The 19,140-nt window shown below is 35.7% G+C and overlaps 1 long non-coding RNA gene and 2 pseudogenes across 3 annotated transcripts; 1 reads left to right on the top strand and 2 right to left on the bottom strand.

Moving 5' to 3' along the window:
- Nucleotides 1-5,370: 5,370 nt before the first annotated feature.
- LOC104723013 (putative terpenoid synthase 7) lies at nucleotides 5,371-8,217 on the bottom strand (annotated as a pseudogene). Its single transcript, XR_015571717.1, has 7 exons — nucleotides 8,099-8,217; nucleotides 7,516-7,801; nucleotides 7,046-7,418; nucleotides 6,733-6,955; nucleotides 6,499-6,640; nucleotides 5,940-6,188; nucleotides 5,371-5,761 (listed from the first exon to the last, which is right to left on the bottom strand). The product of XR_015571717.1 is annotated as a putative terpenoid synthase 7 (transcript).
- A 7,976-nt stretch (nucleotides 8,218-16,193) lies between these two features.
- On the bottom strand, nucleotides 16,194-16,917 carry LOC104727890 (uncharacterized; annotated as a pseudogene).
- A 538-nt stretch (nucleotides 16,918-17,455) lies between these two features.
- On the top strand, nucleotides 17,456-18,912 carry LOC104723012 (uncharacterized). 2 transcript variants are annotated; one of them, XR_015571718.1, is made up of 4 exons: nucleotides 17,456-17,917; nucleotides 18,005-18,127; nucleotides 18,345-18,409; nucleotides 18,486-18,912. It is a non-coding gene; the product is annotated as an uncharacterized LOC104723012 (long non-coding RNA). The 2 variants fall into 2 exon arrangements; XR_757269.3 differs by lacking the exon at nucleotides 18,005-18,127 and having other exon boundaries at nucleotides 17,480-17,917.
- Nucleotides 18,913-19,140: the final 228 nt, after the last annotated feature.

Here is a 19,140-nt window from a genome sequence, read left to right as displayed (position 1 = left end):
ATTAAGAGTTCAACAAAAAAGCATTTTATCTGAAATAACATTAAACATTCGACCTACATTATTAGTAAATAAACCACATCTGATAACAAACCAAGTGTCAGAATCGCAAAAATGAAACCTAGGAAACAACAGTTTGCTGCTTCTCCACCCTCTCAATCGTCTACTCATACTCCTATTGTTGCAGCTCAAGTTTCTGCTTCTGTTGGTTCCAATGTTAAGAAATCTGATGGTTTTGAGAGTCTTGTTGGGAACCTATCCAAGGACCAGTTGCAAAGTTTCATTGCAACTTTAATTCTGATCTCATTCCCAAAGCTAACTCTCAGACTTCTTAGACAACTCAAGCTCCAACAACTGAGACTTCTGTTTCCGATATATCCTTTTCTAACTCTACCTATTGTTTTATTGGAGTATTGACTGTTCCTCAGTATGTGACAAATAAAAGGTCTTGGATCATTGATTCTGGTGCTACTCATCATGTCAGTCATGATCATAGTATGTTTAATGATCTTGATCAATCTATTCGTCAACATATTAATCTTCCCAATGGCAGTTTGGTTACAGTATCAGGAGTTGGTACAATAATCATCCATGGTTCCATCAGTTTACAAAATGTTTTGTATATACCGGAACTCAGGATGAATCTTCTCAGTATAAGCTCTTTGACTGCAGATCTTGGGTCTCGTGTAATCTTTGATCCTGCTTCGTGTCTGGTACATGATCCTACCAAGGGATTGACGATTGGAAGAGGTAGACGGATTGCAAATCTTTATCTCTTGGATGTTGAAGACCCTGCAGATTCAAGACAACTATCTTCTTGTAGTTTGAATGATGTAATAGATTCAGCTGTTTGGCATAAGAGACTTGGTCATACTTCTTTTTCTCGGATTGATATGCTTAGTGATGTTCTTGGGATTTCTAAACAAAGGAATAAAGCAGTTTTACTTTGTGATATTTGTCAAAGAGCAAAACAGAAGAAATGACCGTTTTCTAATAGAGGCAATATTTGTTCTGCTTCGTTCAACTTGCTCCATATTGATGTTTCAGGTCCATTCTCAGAGCTAACAGTAGAAGTATTTTGATATTTTCTAACAATAGTGGATGACCATAGCAGAGTAACTTGGGTTTACTTGCTAAAACTTAAAAGTGATGTTCTGCACATATTTTCAGAATTCTTACAAATGGTTGAGACTCAGTTTGACAAACGAGTTCGATGTGTTCGATCTGATAACGCCCCGGAGTTAAAATTTTCTGATCTTTGTCGCAAATTGGGAATTGTTGCATACCACTCATGTCCAGAAACTCCAGAGCAGAACTTGGTGGTTAAAAGGAAACACATTGAATGTGGCTCGTGCTCTTTTATTTCAGTCTCATCTACCATTGTCTTTATAAGGAGATTGTATACTCACTGCAGTTTTCCTCATCAACAGAACACCATCACCACTATTAGAAAACAAAAATCCATATGAGAAGCTTACTTACAAGGCACGAGAGTATGAAGATTTGAGGACTTTTGGTTGCTTATGTTATGCATGCACTTCTCCAAAGCAGCAAACTAAGTTTGAAGATAGAGCCAAGGCATGCGTCTTCTTGGGATACTCTGCAGGTTACAAGGATTATAAACTCATGGATATTGAGAGCAATGTTGTTTTCATCTCTAGGAACGTGAAATTCTTTGAAGATATTTTTCCTTTTCAGGATTCTAAGAATCACGATGGTGCTACCGAGTTTTTTCCTCATAACTGCACCCGTGTTCCTCACATTGGTGAAACCTCTGGATCTTCTAGTCAGGGGGAACCACTTGAGACTGATAGACAGGGGGGAATCAGTTCCAGAAATAGTGTAGTATGTTCTTCCTCCAGAGACTACAGTGTCAAAAAGAGCTTCTAGGCCTCCTAGTTATCTTTAGGACTATCAGTGTTACTCTATGCAGGAATCTACAATGCATCCCATTTCACAGGTCTTATCTTACTCTAAACTCTCTGATTCTTTTTGCGCATATGTCAACACTCTTACAAAGTATCCTACACCAACAAGTTACTCTCAAGCTAGTAATATCAAAGAGTTTTGTGACGCTATGGATGTTGAGATAGTGGCTTTAAAACGCATACACACGTGGGATGTTTGCTCTCTTCCACCTGGTAAGACCATCATTGGATGCAAATGGGTATACACTGTTAAGTTGAATGCAGATGGGAGCCTAGAGCGGTATAAGGCTCGCCTAGTGGCAAAGGGGTACACTCAAAAGGAGGGTCTTGACTATGTTGAAATCTTTTCTCCTGTTGCTGGAATGGCCATTGTTAAGTTTTTACTAGCAGTTGCAGCACCTAGAAAACGGTTTCTTGATCAGCTTGATGTTTCAAATGCATTTCTTAATGGTGATTTGAAAGAAGAAATTTCTATGAGTTTGCCTCCTGGCTATGGTCCTAAAGAGGGGGAAACGTTTCCACCAAATGTTGTTTGCAAGCTTCGCAAGTCTCTCTACGGTCGTAAACAAGCCTCACGACAATGGTTCTTAAGCTCTCTGCATCTTTAGTCTCTTTGGATTTTCAGGGTGGTAGCGGTGATGATACATTGTTTACAAGAAAGACTGGAGATGTGCACATGGCAGTGTTGGTGTATGACGATGATATCATCATTGCAAGCAGTTCCTCTAGTGCTACTGTTTCTCTCACCGCAGCCCTGAAAGAGACTTTCAAATTGCGAGATTTGGGACCTCTTAAATATTTTTTGGGTATGGAAGTTGCAAGAACCTCAGCCGGCATATCCGTTTGTCAACTTAAATATGTGTTGGATTTTTTTGGATGAGACAGGACTTTTGGGTTGTGCACCATCACCTATTCCCATGGATCCTAGTGATGTCTTAAACTCTGAGACAGGGACGTTATTGGAGGATGTGAAACAATATCATTGTCTGGTTGGGAAGCTCATGTATCTCACATTCACCCGAGCTGACAGACTTTTGCAGTCCACAACTTGTGCCAGTTCACATCTGCTCCACGAAAACCTCACTTGAATGCAGTCTATAAGGTTCTTCATTACCTTAAAGGCACAATTGTTCAAGGTATGTTTTACTCAGCCAATTCTGATCTCAAGTTAAAGGGGTTCGCAGATGCAGATTGGGATCGATGTACTAATTCAAGACGCTCAGTTTCTGGCTTATGTATGTTTCTTGGACCATATTTGGTCTCTTGGAAGTCAAAGAAACAAGATACAATGTCCATGTCTTCTGGAGAATTAGAGTATAGAGCTATGGCTGCAGCAGTGAAAGAAGTTCTTTGGTTGCGAAAGCTTATGGATGATTTGTGGGTTGATTCCTCTGAAGCTTCTGCACTTTATTGTGATAATACCGCTGCTCTCCGTATTGCCAACAATTTTGTGTTTCACGAACGGACCAAGCATTTGGAGATGGATTGTCATATTATTTGGGAGAAGGTTCAGTTAGGTATCATCAAGACATTACATGTACGGACTGAGCATCAATTGGCGGATGTTTTGACTAAACCTTTGTTTCCTACCCAGTTCTTGAGACTAATTAGCAAGATGGGTGTTATTAACATATGCACTCCATCTTGAAAGGGAATATTAGATATTTAAAGTGGTTTAGTTTGGGTTATGTACATAAACGGTTTATACCGGATACATATTACTTGTATATAACATTTGTTCTCTGCATTAAGTGTGAATAACATAAACATTTTCATCCTCATCTTTTCTTCTCCAACGTTCATCATCTTCACCATCTTCTTCGTTTCTGTTCGTTGTATCCAAATTTGAGAAGACATGAGTGTGTTCTTGACTTTCGTATGGACTCACCGAGACATGGAAATAATGGGTCCATTCAGAAGTTGGCAATTTCTTGAACTTGCGAATACGTTCTTGATCACCGCACGTCAGATTATTAGTGGCCTTCAAACGAATATGCTTAAAAGGCTTACAGGGAATGACATAATGGGATAGCCATAGAGTTTGCTTAACGGAAATAAATTGGTCCAAGAACGAAGAGAAAACTGAGATCCAAGTTTTGGCCTAAAAACTGATGTGGTTTCCATGCTCACTACAAAATGATATGGAATTTGTTTCTTCCATCAAATTTATAGACCACAATATGACTCTTGTGGTATTTTCTTTTTAACAAAAACATGATTCTTAATATCCATAAATATTTTAAATTTTATGAAATTATCTTATAGTATTTTTTTAACTTAGCAATATATCAAATATTAAATACTTCAATATAATGCAAGATTTTATTCATAATTTAATAGTCATTATTCCATTAAAATCTTTTTACTCAAAGATACTTTACTGAAAAATAATTTCCTAAATATTTTAACTTTTTAATTAATATATTATTGGTCAAAAAAGTTAAAGCTTACCAATTTTGTAAATTTTCACCATCAAAATATCACAATATCAGTCATATGTGTTTGTTTTTGGTTGAATATATTTTTTTTATTTTAATAAACACAAGATTTAAATATGCAAAATCAAGAATATCACAGAATTCAAAAATAATATACTTTAATCATAGTGTTTTTCCTTAATTAATTATTCTATTCCTTGAAAATATTTTTTTTCCAAAATTCTTAACTGAAAATTTTTGTCCCTAAATATTTTCAAAATTTTAACTTACATCTTATCAGTCAACTATTTTGAAATTTGAAATGAGAAGAATATTTTTTTTTTTACCTGTGTATAACATTGAAATCACACATATAGGAGTATATAATTTTTTTTAAAAGTCATCAATCACAATAAAGCTGGTTTTTACCTAAACCTTCTCTTTTTTGTCGAAATAAAAAACATAAACGCAAAGTAAATGAACACTATGTAAACAACCACAATCTAAAGTAACCACAACCTATTCAGCTATATTCTAGGTAACGTTGCTCCTCTTCAACCCAAAAAAAAAAACATTCCCCCTCTTGCAGCTATTATCGTAATGTATATATGGATTCCTACAAAACCAAACAGCAATAGTTTAATTAGCTACCCGGATACTGATATTAGCGAGTGTAATCTACCAATTTGTATATATTATCTAAAGCATTTTTTCATATAAGTAGGGTTCCAAGTTCCAACTATTAGTCTTTCACCGATTCTCATTTTGACATGCTTGCCAATTTTTTAGAAGACAATAAATTATTGTCAATAATGATGCTTGGTTCTTTTTTTTTCTTTACTCTAGGTTCTAACTTATTTTCTATTCCGACTTAAAGCCCATATTCAAACTATCTAAAACATAAAACACCGCTGGGCTCCTTATAACTTTTGGTATTTTGCTAAACAACTTTCAAAAGCTTGTTACTAGTTAATCAAAGCTGTACGATATTTTCCATGACAAATTAAACTACAAAGACATAAAAAAAATCAAGAGCCAAAGACAAAGATATTACTTCAAAATATCATAATATATGATACCAAACGCCACATGTCATAATCATTATTATGTTATAAAGCAAAATCTTTAAAGACGAATCGGATCAAGATAAAGAGAAATAATATTGTCCTTAATTTTGCCTTCAGGTTGGGTTAATCCTTCACCGTAGCTGTAGGCAACGTTGGTCATGCGTGCACAATTGATGGCTTCCTTGAGAACTCGTCTTGGAACATTTTTTGTCATCAAAAACTCTTCATTCACAATTTTGTCGTTGTCCACACGTATTTTGTGAAGTGCCCTAAAAGCTTCGTTTTTGGTAACTCCATATTGCTTCATATAACAGTTGATCCCAGTAGTTACATATCCTCTACTCATATCATCCTAATGAAATCACATAATAACTTATTTATGAATTATGAATACTCAAAGGAAACATAAGGTATTTGGAGCTAGGATAACTATCTCTATTGAGGAATTCAAAGTGATTGTACTCTTGTAGATATGAGGGATTAGTCTCGATAATAAACTATACAGAAATTAAGGAGTAATTTCTCCGTACCTCAAAACCGGCCATGTCATTCATTAGACGCCCGTTTATAGATAATGATTGGATGAGTTTTGGTCTTGATTTGAGCCACTCATAAGCTTTCTCCGTAGCAATATGTCCCATACCCATCAAAGTGCCAGCCATAGTTGCATACATCGTGATCTCAACCTCACCAACCTCCATATAATCCTCAAAGCTAGGAACGTAAGCGGCTTGCGCCCATTTGGCAAGGTCAAGGTTGGATTTCACGAGTCTTTTGAACTGCATGCTCAAAAGTATAAATATGACGAATATTTTACTAAAACAAACAATTCTATTAGGAATCTTCATGCATAGTTTATGAGTTTCAGCTTAAGAGTGAATAGCCTAACGAAACATAATATGTATATTTTTATGAAGCATATAAGAAATATAAAATTGGAGAGAAATGGAAAAATACACAGTAGATAACAATTAACAACTACCCCAACCAAGATGATTTTTTATACATAAAACAACCACAATTTTACATACCCGTACATGTTATAATAATTTGTTATAACATGTCACTAAAAGAGTTTAGATTGGTTACCTCGTCTAGTGTGCCTTTCACGCTGTAAGATCTTCCTTCAGACCCCACTTCTCTTTCGAAATCTTTGAATACATCCATTATAAACTCAAACACGAATTTCAAATAAGTTGGTTGTCTATCCATATCTTTATCAGGAGCCCACCTTGTACATCATCAATATATCTTTCATGATTATCATAATCACTAATATTAATATTGATTTTTTATGGAATTTTAGCATGTAGAGTATAGTACCGTTCTAGGCTATTTGCGAGGATTTCAGCTTCATGAATGGAGGCATATCTATCGAAGGTGTCGTCGATGATGGTTTCGGCTGTGTAGAACTTAGTCAACATAATCCTCGCACGTGAGAACTGCGGCTCAAAGTACATCGATATCACAAAAAAAATGTAACTCCACGATTCTGTCTCTGAAGTAAGGCGGCAGATTAGATGCAAACTCCAGCTCCTTATACCATCTTGCATCAAAACAAACGGACATTTAGAGATATATGGTTGGAATGAGTGAATAAAAATCCCTATGTACAAGTATTGAGGAGATTACATACTTTGTAACTATTTTGAGCTCCTTGAGGTATAGAAGTTGTAAAAACTTGAAATTGAGCTTCGAAAACTTGAGTATTGTCTCATCATGTTCTTCTACGTGTTCATAGAATGAGATATATTCCATCGCGGCTAGTATTTCCATGTTCCAATGTTGAGATAGACCAAGAGCATTATGTATAAGCCTTGAGAGATGAGGGCGTTCTCGTCCTGCTAACGACTTCAGATGTCTCGTTGTGAAACTCAGTGCTTCGTCCATTATATAATCTTTCATCGTCCTCAAATGAGAGGCTTCGTATAAGCTCAACATGCCCTTAGCATCCTTGGTTAATGAGTCCATGAACTTTCCGTCCTCTCCTTTGAATCTCTTGAACACATCTACGTGCATTAAATATTTTAATACCTTTCCATCGAAGAAGAAATGAACACGGTAACTGATATGTATTTAACTAATGATATGCACACAGTTACTTACCTGACGACATGTTGTGTCCATACGTTCTGAAAACCCAAAATGAGATGGAGATTGTGTAAAGGTCTTGTTCATCCACGATCATATCATCCATCTTTTCAAAGGCATGTGACAAGATCTCTTCGATCTCATTCTCAAAATGATATGCAACACCAAGACTGGTCATCAAATAAATCAAAAGAGTTTGCCTCTTAGCAGAGTCATGGCCTTCGGCTTGGGAATGTGACATGAGAATGTCTTTAACTTTGGGCTTGATTACTTCGAGTTCACTTGCAATGACATCTAGTTCCTAGAAGAAGTTATGGAATAGGACATGAGCATGAACATAACTTTTTTTTTCAATAACAAACATCCTACAAGAAGCGAATTCAGGTAGTGACATAACAATAACAAACATCCTACAAGAAGCGAATTCAGGTAGTGACATAACAATAACATTAAAATATAAACTACTCGCCTACAATCTTAGTTAAGTCAATAGATAATTTAATTGTATTTTTGTTTTTGGTAGCATAATTTTGTTTTGTCTAAGTGTTCTATGCATCATAATATATATAGTGATATATAATATAGAAAATAGACTCACCAATTCATCGAACGGAACATAGAGGAAGTGATCAGCCCATTGTGAGGGTTGCAACTTTCTAAATGTGCGATCGCTTTCATGATCCAAAACAGTTTGAGATTCCATGTTCATAAAAGAGGGACAGGGAAGAGTACTGATGGGGAAGAGAGCAAAACAATGTATATTTATAGATAGATTGAGTACAAGCAAACCAAAACCCATATATGGGCTTTTTGCAATATTTGCAATAAATGGTGCCATTGGTATTAAAAAAAGGTTACGGAAACTTTTTGGAACCTAATTGAATTTAGTAGTTAGCCTCTCATTTCACACGCACAAATAGTGAGGATTTTCTGAAAGTCTCCTGTTCATAATTTTATAAATCATACTTTATATATATATATATTTTTTTTTACGATGAAAAATGATTTTATTTATGAATGATGAAAATCATAGTACAATTGTTCTGTTAACCAGTTTGGTGGATCAAAACAATCCGAATATACAATAGAATATTGACAACCAAATTTAGCTAACAAATAGGCAGTTCTACTACAATGACGATGAACAAATGTAAATCTAATGGTATGAAATCGAGTAGACCATTGCCTAATATCGTGAATTAGACCTTTTATTGAGATGTCAGAGAGGCTACCATTGAGAATATTGATTAACACTTGACAATCTCCTTCAAAACAGACAGAAGTTATACCCTTTATCCACACTTGCTGTATTGCCGCTAATAATGCTTTCGTTTCTGCTTCTAAAGCTGTAGTAGCGTGTGAAAGAATAGTAGTTCCCCAACCATTTGACACTAATTTTTATAATTTTTAAAATCATACTTTTCCACTAATATTAGCCCCCAAGAAAAAACGAAGTAAATAATGGGTACGTAAAGGTGCTTTTGGACTTTGGAGTCATACTGGTACTAAATTTGTTATTTTTCCCTTTTGTCATTCATAAAGAATTTTAATATAGTCAAATTGTTGTCATTAGATGTCGTTTATAACTAAACTTTCTTTCAAAAAATAGCAAAAAAAAAAAGAGTAATTAACTAATCAATATAAAATGTTTGATATATAATCTATATAATAAAAAAATCCAATCAAATTAGTTCGAAAATAAATATTTCTAACAAATGATCTACATATATAAACTAAATAATATGTCTAATTAACTAATTAATATGACAAATATAAATCTATATCATCTAACTAATATAGTCCTTTTAGTATGGCGGAGTGTACCGCACGGATTCTCTCTATGCATCTTCCACTCTGCTAGTTTAGATGTGCAAGCAACACTTGATCATACTTAATTTTAGAGACCATTTTCTCACCATCCCAAGGTCTTCTTCTGGCCATGTTTCCCCTCTTTCTTTTTATTTTGGTTGTATCTCTTTTCTATTTTATTTGTTGTTTTTTCTTAAATTAATAAGTTGTAAAAATGTACAGAAAAATTCAGAAAACTGGTATAAAGTTGACCTTTTACCAGAAATATGCATGTTCTACAAATGGAGCGTCATAAGACTAATGTCTTGTATTATATGGTAAATGATCAGCCTTATAAGAACATGAAAATATAATTTTTAATTCTTTTTTTTTTGGTCAAACAACCTTTAATTCTTATAAACCTATATACATGGCAAACGCATGCTAATCTAATCTGGAAGAAAATACGTCATTTTGCAAGGTATGGGCAGTCCGTCGAAAAAAAATTATGGTTCTGTGAATCTCTATCATATAATTAACATGACTCATATCAATGCTTTCAGTTTGAAGTGGAGTGGATAGAGACCACTGTGTAGAATTTTAATTCTCAAAAAAAACCTTCGACTCCATAGTTCGCCGGTTGATGATGGTCCAAGCCCAAGTATTCATTTCTAAAGGAGTTGGATATATATATTGTTCGACTTCCTACAAAGCCAGACATTGGATGAGCGTTGAGGTGGCACATTTGTTGGTTTCGTATATAAGAGAGTAAGACCAACTCCTACGGGTACAACCCTAAAGCGTCTCTTACTGTAATTATATAAAATTTATTTTCAGTTTTTTTTGTTAACTGAATTATTTGTTAGGTGACATGTGTCCACAATTCTCTTACAGTCGTTTCTAACACTTCCTAATTTAGAGACTGTTTTTTTCTTTCTCTTCTGTTTTTTTTTTTAAATTAATTTAACTTCAGTGTTAGACACGCCTAAGACCATTTCTAATGGTTTTTTCTATATTTTTTTTATAATAGAGAAACTCTATAATAAAGATTATTCACCTCTATTATCACCTCTAAAATAGAGTTACTCTATATAGAATAAAAAAATAGCAATCTCTACTATAAAGGTGTGTTAGAGTAAAACTTACTTTTATTATAGAGTTTCTGTATTGTAAAGAAAAAATTAAGGATGAGTTGGAGATGCTTTAAAAAAAAGCTTCTTTAAATAATGATCTTAAACTATTAAATTTCATAGTATAGTTCAGATGAAAAAGGTATGCCAATCTTTGTTAATATTTTTATTAGATACATTGAATCTTTGTTAAGGTTAGTGTTAGAAATAGTTTATTTTAATATAAAAATCTATATATGCATGTGAAATAATCAGATCAAAGTATCCAGTTTATGAGCTTGTTGATCAAAGTGTTAGTCTGTTAGATACCCGAATATATATGTTAGGATTTCCATATATGGCTCTAAGGCACAACTGTTTACACACTAGCACAACCCCCTTCCAGTTCCAGAAGTGAAAGAAACTAATTAACTTTAAATTTCCATGCAAAGCCACTTGTACAAGTGGTAGAAGATGATGCTCATAACTTTAATCTCCATGCAAAGCCACAAGTGGTAGAAGATGATGCTCATAGCTTTAATCTCCATGCAAAGGCCACAAGTGGTAGACGATGGTGCTCATATACTAGGCATCATCATTTCAGTCGCACCAATTGCCACAATTTTTTTAAAAATGATATACCTGTTCTGATCTTATCTTCGTCGAAATCATGCTCTGTTACTTCATAAAATTCATAATCTTTCATTTGACTATTTTATTTCTTTTACCTATAAAATTTACATATAAAGCTTTTAAAACGTAATTGTGGAGTCGTGATAGACTGAATTTGTTGTTTTCCTTTGACAGAGTCTAATTCTTGGAATAAATGTTGCTAAGAATAAATTTCTTAATTTTATTACTTAATTGAAAACATAACTAAGTGTAAAGAGAGAAACTTAACAAAAAAAATTCTCTTCAAAAATGTAAAAGACATGCTCTGTGTACTAAGTGTACTTTGAAAAATCATAATATTCATAAAACTGATATGATATGTTCATATGAACTGAATAAGATATGAATATATGATATGTTCATCGTACGTCCTCTCGTTTTGTCATTTATTTCTTCTATTTCCGTGCGTATTCTCTCGATATGGAAAGAGATTTGCTGCAGGAATTATAACGCATAGATCCCCGTCATATCTCGAACAAGAGAGAATGACATTATGACAACAGACCCAATTTGGTGGGGAGTAGTCGTAATCGGGTACCAAAACCCTCCGGTACTGATGAAGTGTACCTAACCCAAAGCTTGGAAAAATAATAAGAGAGATATTAGAAGTTGAAGTCTAGAAACGAGTCAAGATACGTACATATACGTACTTGCTTATCATGAGCTAATATTCTATTGTTATGTTTTAGTTTAAAACTCAGTAACAACTAACACAAAACCTGTATTATTGTGCATTTACATTTATTTATTTTTCAGTTGGAAAATAAAATAAACTATATGCATTAGAATAATCAACTTAGTGTAGAAAGCAATCTTGCTTGACCACTCTTTTATAATGTTTAATAAACTAAGCCACTAAATCTTAAAAGATAAAAAGTATATAAATAAGATCTTCGTTTTGTTTATATCAACAGGGTACAATCCCATGTTCTTTTACAGGTCATGTACCACGGTTCCTGCTTAAGTATCAATATAAATACAGATATGCTTTCTCGGCCTATATAAATCAGATATGATTTTGTCAATAGATTAATCTACTTTTTCCTGCATCATCATATATATATAGTGGCTACTCGTGTAACATGTGGTGTTATTTAAAATAAGGATATCCAATCAAAGTTGATTATTGTTGAAGGTGATGATCGTACGAAATAACAAAAAGATATGATTTTAGGGGAAAAAGATATATTATTTCATAGAACTCACCAAAAGTTGGTAATTTACAGAATAATCTGAAATTCACCGAGGTAAGAGATACAAATAATGAAATGAAATTGAACTAATCAAAGTACCGACCTTAGGTTTAGAGATAGAATTGAGAAATATTCATGAATCCTCCTAGGTGTCTGATAAACCATTAATGATACTTGATCTCACATATGCGACATATGAAAAAAAAAAATCTTAAATAATCCTATTGGCAAAAAATATACAACCAGCCTAAGATAACACCTAGCCTAAGTTGATTTGTGAATTAACTGAGGAAAATGGTGCCTGAAGGAAACTTGTAGCTGCAAAAAAAATATTCTTTTGTATTTCTCGACAGTATTACCTAGCTAGTGACCAATCCATTTTTGCATCTCACCAGTGAAAGTGAATGAATTCCCTCGAGGGAATTGATCTCATTAGCAGGCCTTAAGTGGTCACAGGAGATACAGAGAATATCAGAGATTGTGCTAATTACATGATTATATGGATTTGATTACAGTCTAATATATACACATATGTAAACTAAATATTACATTGATTAGGTGTTATCTTTCACCCTTCCACAATTTAAGCGTAGGGACTGCAGACGGTTAAGCTGGACTTGAAGTCGTTGAATAGCATTATTGGTGGTCCTTTGGTGAAAATATCCGTAAACTGTAGGGAAGAGAGAACATGTAGAACTTTGACCTGGCCCATCGCAACTTTCTCTCGAACAAAGTGAATATCAATTTCTACATGTTTTGTTCGTTGATGCTTGACAGAATTTGTGGCGAGATAGACAGTGATGTTGTTGTCACAATAAAAAATTGAAGCGTTGGAGATAGTGCAGCCAAGTTCAAGAAGAAGATTGCGAATCCAACAAAGCTCAGCAACAGTGTTAGCAACTCCTTTATATTCTGCTTCAGCACTGGAGCGGGAGACCGTTTGCTGACGTTTTGAGGACCAAGATATGAGGTTTGAACCGAGATAAACGCAATAACCAGACTTTGATCAGCGTGTATAAGGACAACCTGTCCAATCTGCGTCGGATTACGCTGTCAAGGTGTCTATAGGTCCTTTGTAGAGTTGTAGACCGTAAGTTTTGGTGCCTTGAATGTAACGTATTATCTGTTTGAGTGCTTGGATATGGGGCTATCGGGGTGAGTGCATGAAGAGACAGATTTGTTGAAATAGCATAAGATATCTCAGGACGGGTGAATGTTAGATATTGTAACGCGCCGGTGAGACTCCAATAGGCAGTAGGATCAGCGACCAAGTCACCTATATCAGCAGATAGCTTTGAGTTCAAGTCAACCGGGGTCGTACATGGCATACAATTACTCATGCCAGCACGAGAGATAATATCTTGAGCATATGCTTCTTGGCTAAGAAACAGTCCTTTTGTATTGAAGTCTGCTTTAATGTCGAGGAAGTAGCTGAGCTTACCTATATCTCTCATTGGAAATTCAGTTTTAAGAGAGGTTATGATCCATTGAAGGAACGTGTGATCAGAGGCAGTGAGTATGATATCATTGACGTATAGCAAAAGGTATGTCATCTTTGTTCCATATTTGCAAACAAACAAAGAAGCATCTGTTTTGCATGATTGAAAGCGGAGAGTATGAAGAAATTTGGCAAACCGCACATTCCATGCTCTTGGAGCTTGTTTAAGCCCGTAGGTAGCTTTACGAAGTATACAAACATGATTCGAATATTATGGATTAACAAAGTCAGGCGGTTGATGCATATACACTGTTTCGTCGAGCTCACCATGGAGAAACGCATTTTTGACGTCTAGTTGGTGTATAGGCCAATCACGAGCAAGGCTGACGTCAAGAACTGTGCGTATAGTTGCTGGTTTGACGATTGGACTGAATGTTTCGGTGAAGTCAACACCAGCATCTTGAGACTTGCCATTCGCCACCAATCTAGCTTTGTGACGAGTAAGAGAGCTACATGCATTATATTTATGCTTGAATAGCCACATAGAGCGAACAATGTTAGCATCTTTAGGACGAGGCACAATATCTCATGTCTTAGTCTTAATCATAGCACCATACTCATCTGTTATTGGAGGATTCCAGTTCGGATCAGAGAGAGCTTTTAGATCACTGTTTGGGAGAGTATAAACAGATGTGAGAAGGGACATGATAGGTTTGGGTTTGTGAATGCTAGCCTTACTCCGTGTGGTCATGGAGTGGCGAAGCGGGGGAGGAGGAGCTACAACAGTTGTTGGTGCAGAGGAAATGGTTTACGAAAGTGAAGGAGTGGGGGCTGTCGCTGGTTGTGAAGGTGGTGGAAACGAAGGAGATGATTGAAGGATTTCATGAAAGAGAGGGGAAGGCTCATCGATTGTCTGAAGGAATTGATATGTTGCAGTTTGAGATTGTTTTTCAGCTGCTGGGAAGACAGTCTCATCAAACAACATGTGACGAAAGATAATGATCTTTTTTATCTTGAGATCAAGACATCGATAGCCACTGTGTTGAGATGGATAGCCTAGGAAGAGACACAGAGTTGATCGAGGAGAGAGTTTGTGGAGGTTAGAGTGGTTACGATTGGGAAAACAGAGGCATCCAAATACTTTTAAATTGTCGTATTTGGGGAGTTTGTTAAAGAGAATTGTGAATGGGATTTGATTGTTAATTTCAGAAAAGGAAGAATATTTAGAAGATGAACAACAACATGCAACGCCTTTACCTAGTAAGATGGTGACAAATGAGCTTGGAAAAGAAGAGCACGAATCGTAGTATTGATGGTACGAATCATACGTTCTGATTTTCCAATTTGTTGAGAGATGTGGGCACAAGAAAATCTGACTTGTATACCATGCGTATCAAAGTATTGATGGAAGTCAGAATTGTTGTACTCACCACTGTGGTCACATTGTAAGGATTTGACTTTAGATTTGAATTGTGTTTTAATAACCCCCATAAGATGTAGAAACTTTGAGAATACTTCACTTTTGCGACGGAGTGGATAAATCCATAGAAAATGAGAATGGTGATCAAGAAATAAAACATAATAGCGAAAGTCGTTGATGCTTGGTATTGGAGATATCCAAACATCAGAGTGGAGTAATTCAAAAGGTTTAGAAACAGAAGAATCTGATTTGCAAAATGGAAGTTTTATTGCTTTTCCAAGATGACAAGCCGTGTAAGAGTTCATTAGGCTGTCTTTATTACAATGAATAGAATTTGAAGAAAAAACAGAGCAAAGTGTGGCATTATTGGTGTGACTGAGACATTTGTGCCAAAGACTCGGTGAAGCCAGAAGAGCAAGAGAAGAGGACAACGGTTTTTGAAAAGAGCTTGAGAGTGGGTAGTGGTCGCCAGAGTTGTTACTGCGGAGCAGAACTTTCCGTGTCGTGAGATCTTTCACAGAGAAACCAAAATGATCAAACTCAACAGAACATCAATTGTCTATGGTGAATTGTCGGACCGAAATAAGATTTTTGACAATTTTAGGTGTGACAAGGATTTGATTTAAAGAAAGAGGACGAGAGTTGGAAGAAATAGAGGAAGAACCAGAAGCAGTGATAAGAATTATTAAACCATCACCGACAATGACAGAGTGTTTGATGTTAGGATTAAGATTAGAGTGAATCATACATGCCGATGCTGCCAAATGAGCAGTGGCTGCGGAGTCCATGTACCTTCCCGCAGCAGATGGATCAGCCAAGGTCATGGTGTTGAAGGCATGAGAAAAATTGGTTGTTGGCTGTAACTCAGTGATGTGTGCTTGTGGAAGAGGAGTTGCAAGTCGGGAACCAAGAATCCCACGGTTGGGTTGTTGAAATGGAAACTGAGCCCAAGGCATGACTTGGTTAGGCCACTGCTGAAATGGAATGGGCCAATACTTAGGGGACCAATTGGGAAAATTAGATCTAGGGGTGGTGTTTCGGCCTTTGAACTTGTTGTTTGTGTGGCGACGATTTCATCGGAAGTCCGTTTGGTGGTGGCCGTGAGCAGCTCGTGGTGGATTGCTGACCACCGTGAGAGCAGAAGGTGTGGAGGCATGATCAGTGTGAGAGGCCACTGGGGGAAGTGATTTCTTGAGGCGAGACTCATCCATCTCGAGCATGGATTTTTGCGCTTTCAAAGGAGGGAAACGGATCTTTGTGTTTGATGACATTGATAATGTAATCAAACTTGCCATTGAGGCCATTGAGAATGTACATCACAAGAGTCCGGTCAGAGACGGGAGCATCAACATTGGCAAGGAGATCAGACAAGGATTTAAGCTTTTGACAGTACACCTGAATCGACTGATCACCGATCTGAAGCGTACGTAGGTCGTTGTCAAGCGGGATCGCCCGTGCTTTTTTATTGTTGCAGAATTGATTTTCGATGCGGACCCAGATGTCACGGGCAGAACCACCAGTTTTGAAGGAGCTGCGGAAGAGTTGAGGAGCTAGCGTTCCATAGATCCAGAGTTTCACCAGTCCATCACGCTTGTGCTAGAGGGTATCATTAGCGTTAGTAGGGAGCGACGTGCCGTCGACATGACCAGAGACGTCAAAGGTGAGACAATGAGTAAGGAATAGTTCATGGCAAGCATCATAGTTGTGGTCGTCAAGATCCAGAATCAAGGGGATGTGATATTTGATGTTGGTGACACCAAAAGCTCGATCAATGGTGAGAGCAGGGGGAGTAGCCATTGAAGACGAAAAGGAAGAAGTGAAAGAAAGAAAAGAAGGAGAAAACAATAATAATAATAATCAGGAGCGAGGAGGCTCTGATATCATAAAAATAAATGAATTCTCTCTAGAGGATTGATCTCATTAGCAGGCCTTAAGTAGCCAGAGGAGATACAGAGAATAGCATGATTACAGGGATTTGACTACAGTCTAATATATACACATATGTAAACTAAATATTACATTGATTAGGTGTTATCTTTCAACCAGATTAATAGTCTTCAATATATTTTGCATTGTTTTTTAACTATGCCAGTTTGATTAATTTCAAAGTACATTCACATGAAATCTAACTTAGAGGGGGGTATTGAACTTCGATTTGATAGAATTTTGTAGGATTTTAATATTTTAGAATTCTGAAAGATTTTAAAAGATGTTTAGGAGATTTGATTGTGTTTTGGATTTTTTTCTTTTTTTTTAGAAAATGAAATGTGATTCTATGAGATTCTAGTAAATTTTGTATGATTTTACAACACACAAAAAAAAAAAAAAAAAAAAAAAAAAAGACAAATCATTGTAGAGGTTCTATTCTCCTGCTAGAGCGTAAGCAAATGAAGAAGGAAGATGTAATCATATATTTTCGTGAATCTACCAACTTTTTCTGCCACCGTATTATTATTGGTCTATGTGATGGAACTGGATATTATTCTGATTACGAACAAACAGTTGCATAGACATCAACCACTTCCTCTGCTTTGCATCGCTTATGCCAATACTTTTTGTGCAATTAACGTCAACAGGCCTGAGTGGTTAATATCATATGGTTTTGTAGGAGCTAGAAGATGTAGAGGAAAACTTAAAAACTGAGGAGAAAGATGCACAAGCTTCTCTAGATGCAAGTCAGTCCAAAAGCTCTGGTGAATCTGTTGTTCAGCGTGATGGGAATGGAAGAGAAGAAGCAAATACATAGGCTATGAAATCTTTTATGCTAGAGAAGTTGGAGAGCAAAAAGAATGATTTGGTTAGTTTTCATTTTACCTTTATGGATTAGAATTCTCTAATCCTGGCTTTGTATCTAATGGTAATGTAAATTAAATTTTCTTTTTAGAGTTCAATGGAAGAAAAAAGTTCAGGATTTAGAGAGGAGTTGGGCTGTTATACAGGAAAGAGCACTGAAGCTGTTAAAATACTTGTTTATACATTACCATTAGATACTTTTTGTCATCCAATGGTACTTTTTGTCATCCAATCTGATTAGTTGTTAAAATACTTGTTTATCACCATTCATAACCATTACGTCCTCAACATACTATATGAAACCAAAAATCTTTGTTAATAGCTTATTTAAGTAAGATTCCTATAGAAATCTGTTTGTGGTTCCATTAGATAGGTTGATAGCGTGAACTGTTCATTCACATTATCTGACTAGAAATTGTTTGCTTTCACAGCTCAGAGAGAGAAGACACTGGATAAACAACTTCATAGTCTAATCGAGCAATTAGCTGCAAAGCAGGTCCATCTTAAGCCAAATTAGTCTCCACCTTTACTTTTCACGGTTTCTTAACAGAAACTTTTGATATGTCTATCAGGCACAAGCAGAGGGGATTGTTGGTGAGATTCATTCGAATGAGATGGAGTTAGAGAGACTAAACAGTTTATGGAGAAGGTATGAGAGCTTTAACGTTGAGGGGAACGCTGCAAGGAACAGATTTAAGAGAACAAATTCAGATAGAGGATTTGGTAAGAAACTGGAAGCCGGATCACGAGATCCATCTCCGTTTCATCCTTCGTATATGTAGCAACTACTTCGTTTGCCGCTTTACTTATGCTGACTGAAAAGCTCTCATCATTAAAGTCTGCCTTCTTTATCTGCGGCTCACATAAACAATGAACAGAATATTTACAAATGCATTAGTGAGACTTCAATGCAACTCTCAGAGATGAGAAATTTTTTTTATTGGACATACCTGAGACAGTTCGTTCTTTATCAAAGAGACTGTTTATTTTTTATTTTTTATGAAATCATTCAAAATTCTACTTGAAAAGGTAGGATTTTGTTACCCATATTTGTCAACTAAAAAACAAATTAAAGTCTTGCAGAATCATACAAAGTAGCATTTTTAAAAAATTTGTGATATTTTAAATAACACTAGATTTCAAGTAAGTATTCTAAATCCATAATTGAATAACAAGAGATTTTAGATTGTTTTAAATGATTTTACATAAATTCAAATTGAATAACAT

The sequence above is a fragment of the Camelina sativa genome, chromosome 11 (genome assembly GCF_030686135.1).
Source record: "Camelina sativa cultivar CO46 ecotype springtype chromosome 11, ASM3068613v1".
NCBI classification, from domain to species: Eukaryota; Viridiplantae; Streptophyta; class Magnoliopsida; order Brassicales; family Brassicaceae; genus Camelina; species Camelina sativa.
The sequence above is the reverse complement of the archived record's forward strand: the minus strand, read 5'-3'. Positions and strand labels throughout refer to the sequence as shown.